Raw genomic sequence first — 4888 nt, 5'->3', positions numbered from 1 at the left:
TTTTTGGTATTAGGAATTTAATTTGAAGGGGGGTTTTTAGAAACCCTACTAATTAAAATTAAAATCGCCGCTCTAAATCTCGTCAAACATGGAAGGGAAAACTTGGTTCCTTAAGTTTATTTGCGGGATATTTTTTAAACTTCCATTATAAAACTCCTTTGAAATTAGACTCTTTTTTGTAGTGTCAAATGGAATTACCCCAATAATCTGTTATGTGTTGATGAGCAAGAAGCTTTGCTAAGGCACTTGTTTTTATTACCTTTTGGGCAAAATAGGTTATGTCGTATTTAGACAAAAGGACTTGCGAACGGGCATCCTTCTTGTTAGCTCCGGCTTTTCAAATATGTACTTGATTAGATTCATTTTGGTTATCAACCAAGTGCTATGAAACAACATATATTGCGTTAATCTATGAGTTGTCTATGCCAATACACGACATATTCATTCCAATAATGAGTATTTTATCTCATAATTAGTAAAATTCTTACTTAAATAGTAAATGGCATGTTCTTTTCTTCCATATTCATCAATTTATCCTAGTACGCATCCCATGGATTCATCAAGTACTATCACGTACAAAATGAGAGGTCTTTCTTTTATAGATGGGACCAGTATATGAGGAGTTTGTAGATGTCATTTGATTTTATCAAAATTCCTCTGACATTCATCATTCTACCTTAATATATATCTATTTATGTATTTTTTATTTAGAGGTCGTAGCGCCTTACCACCTTTTATTTACGTCCTAGGTATAAAGCTCTGTGTGGTAGGGTTTTTCAGATTGTACTGAAAATTCATCCATAAAAGAGAAGAATGCATCTAGAGTAGTATTCTCAACTAATACATCAATATGCAGATGTTTTGTACTAAGCCCAAGCCCACAAACCAAAGTAACGACTAATAGTAAGCCCAAGAGAGAGAATCTTCAGGGATTTCAACTAACAAGGTCACCGACAAAAAAAAAAAAAAAAAACTAACAAGGTCATAAGGAGAAACATAGTAATGTTGTAATAGAGAAAAAGGATAATTAACCAGTCATTATCCATGAAAGGTAATAAAAGCCAAATAAACGATTTTAAATCACAAGCAAAGGGGAAGAGATTATAAATTGAGGAACATAGAGAATGGGGTACTACGACAAATACACACACATGTTCTAATTTATTTGTCTACTTGAAATTTTACTTAATTAAGCATCAGAATATCTTTATAGGGACCAACCTTATTGCACCAAAAGAAGGCGGGATCCCGATTTACTTGGTTGGTGAGTTCACTAAACTTCGGAACATCGGCAAAGGAAAGTCCTTTTTGGGGCTAGCTCTATTCAAATCTCTATAATCAATGCATATTCAAACTTTTCTGTCTTTCTTTGGATCAGGAACAATATTGATCACCCATTCTAAGTACTTAACAACAGTTAAAAATCCAACATCCAGTTACTTTTTGACTTTCTCTATAATCTTTAGAGACATTTCTGGTCTCATTCATCTCAACTTTTGCTTTATTGGGACATATCATAGTTTAAGCGGCAGTTTATTCTCAACTATATTTGTATATAAGCTATGGATATCTTGATATGTCCATGCAAAGATATCTTTATAGTCAAGCAATCGAGTGATTAACTCTTTTTTGTGTACAAAAGTGACACCAATTTTGACTTCTTTTTTATCTTGGGGTGATTGTATTTTTTTATCCTCTTGTTCTATCAATATTTTCAATTATAATAAGGGATCTAAATCATAATCTTCATCTGCTTGGTTAATAGGATAATCAAAATTATACAATGAATTTTTAGTATTGCCATTCTCAAAAAGTACATTCTCAAGATATTCATTTTCAGATCTGCACTCGTGTAACATATTTGAGAACGAGGGAAAGAATAAAGATTGAACAAGCAAAGATAATTTGCATAAAAAATCGTTGATTAACAAAAGAATGATAAAATTAAGTGAATGGTGATAGAAGCAAAAAGAAAGGAAAATAAAGGAGAATATGTAAAAGGATGTCAAGATCTTTAAATGTAAGAACAAATTTAGAAAAAGAAACAAACTTCAAATACATTTTATAGAAACACTAAAATGTCAAAAATCAAGCCCATTTTACTATAAATTATCCTAAAGCCTTAGATAATACTAAGTGATCACAACCAAATCAATGATACTCCAATTATTGAATTCAATTCTGGAGAGTCTAAGTAGACTCAGTTTCTTGATTCATCAGGACCTTCGCTTATCAATGCCATGGTGTCTAAAAGTATCCATCCCATACTAGAAAAATTTATTTGAGCATTACAAATTAGGACCCCACAATTCTTGGTTCTCAATTTTTTAATTGGGCTAGTCTTTTTTCTCTCTTTTGCATCATGATTTGTTTCTTGTCAAACTTGGTGAGAATGTAACCAAGGCCACTCTTTTCTATATTTTTGGGAAGAGTTAGTGATCTCATAATACTTTGACATTTCTTTCCCAGTTCGTTCCGGAATATATCATTCTCTCATCATCGTTAGAAGCACTAGAGATCCATAGATTTGGAGTTAAATCCATATTGGTTGTATTAGCAATTTTTGAAAGTTTGAAATGCTATTTCTAAAGCTTCTTTTGAAGCTTCAATGTATACAATATTGGATAATTTGCTAACCAGCCAATCTTATTCTCCATAAATAATCACTACTTTGTCATCGATTATGAACTTTATTTTTTGGTGCAATGATGAAGGTGCTTGGTGCGCGAAATTAGAACTTGCACAACTTAACCGGCAAGTGCACCGGGTCATCCAAGTAATACCTCAGGTGAGTGAGGGTCGATCCCACGAGGATTGTCAGACTGAGCAAGTAATAGTTATCCTGTTGGACTTAGTCAGGAAAACAGTAAAAGATGGTTGTCTTGAAAGTGCATAAGACAAAATAATAAAGAAAGCAATAAAAGGTTTGGTGTAAAACAATGATAAGAAAACAGTTAACGTCTCGGAGATGTTTATCTTTTCGGATTAAAACTTCTTACTAAATATTTTAACAATAAATGATTCATTCTATGGCAAACTATAAGTGATTAACCCTAATCCCTTAGTGATTAATCTCCTTTGCCTCATCAAACGCCACTTCCCTGGTCATTCAATTCGAATTGGAGGGTGAAGTTCAGAAAACTAGTTTATACCACAAAGGCCCTAATTACCCCAAATCCCAGATGAACAGATGTTCCTTATCCCCAACAGGTTATGGATTAGCCGTCTAGGAGGTGTGTTTCAAGCTGTGCTTCAAGCGATCTCTCCCGAGTATCACAAGAACCCATATAGAAAAAAGGTCATACTTCCGTTCCACCCAGTTTCATTAGATTAAGAACAAAATCATACCTTAGAATTGAAACAAACACATATTAAAATAGAAGAGTAATAATATTAATCTATAGAAATAAACAGAACTCCTAACCTTAACCAGGAGGTTTAGCTGCTCGTAACTTATAGAGAAAATAGGGTTCTGAAAAGTGCAGGAGAAAGATGATTCTAACCTAATTGATCTTCTCCTTTAAATACTAACCTAATAATAAATGCTAAACCTAAAAGATATTATTCTAAAATAAAATATTACAAAGATAAAATAAGATAAAACTAATAAGTGCTAAATCTACTTGGAGGCCCAATGATGTGTGAAACGAGCTGCTTGCTGGTGTTCAGCGCCAGAATTGGGCGTTGAACGCTAGAGAGGGGGAAGCGCTTTTGATCTCATGCCCCCTACTTGCGTTGAACGGCAGATGGGCATTCAGCGCCCAAGGGGAAACTGCCAGTATTTTCCTTTCTTGCTCCAGGCTTTTTCAAATTGCTCCGAATTTTACCTAAAACCATAAAAACACAAGAAAAACTCAAAGTAGCATCCAAAGGTTATTTTTGCACTAAAATCAAGTAAAAGTAATTAAATTCTAACTAAAAACAATATAAAAATGACTAGAAAAAGGGTATAAGATGATCACACATCACAACACTAAACTTAAACTGTTGCTTGTCCTTAAGCAACCAAAACAACATAAGACCAAGAAAGAGAAAACACACAAGATTCGAGTTGTCAATTAAGCTCAGGTCTAATTACTGAATAGAGCTAATGAAACTCTATTTCTGAACAGTTTTGGCATCTTACTATCCTTTAAAGCTTAGAAATATTGGTATCCTTCAGAACTAGAACTCGGATGATATTATTGATTCTCTTCTTTAGGCTTTAGTTGATTCTTGAACACAGCTTTTATTTTCTTTGATGCTTTGCACCTTTGAGCCTAGTCGTGACTCTAAGTGTTTTGTTTTCAAGCTTAACTTGATACATAAACACCACAAGCACTTAATTGGGAAACTCTTTGAGTTCTAATTTTTTTTTCTTTTTACTTTTCCTAGAAAGTGGTGCTCAGAGCCTTAGGCATACTCTGTAACAGCATTGGTCACGACTTTAAGTATTCAGTCTCAAAGATTACTTGACACTATCACACCACAAGCATATGGTTAGGAAAAATCCACTCTTTTGAGCTTTAGATCAGTTTTGACCCTCCTAACCATTGATGCTCAAAGCCTTGGACCTTTTTTTAATTTTCTTTTTCTTTTTGTTCCTTTTTTGTTGTTTCTTTTGCTTCAAAAATCAATATTTTTCTTTAATTGAGAGAATCAATAATATTTCTCTAAATTTTTGTTCCTCGAGAACCAATATTCTCAACTTTAACATCAAATATGCACAGTTAAATCATACCTTCAGAAAATAGAGATAAGGCCACCATATCAAAGTAATCATAATAACTCATAATATAACTCAAGATCTTATGCATTTTACTACTTCTTTTTCAATAAATTTTTCTTTTTAAGCTTGATGTGTAATACATAAGACATGTAAAAAGAAACAAAAAATAAACAATTATTA

This window comes from Arachis ipaensis, chromosome B07 (assembly GCF_000816755.2).
Source record: "Arachis ipaensis cultivar K30076 chromosome B07, Araip1.1, whole genome shotgun sequence".
NCBI classification, from domain to species: Eukaryota; Viridiplantae; Streptophyta; class Magnoliopsida; order Fabales; family Fabaceae; genus Arachis; species Arachis ipaensis.
Note: the sequence above shows the minus strand (reverse complement) of the source record.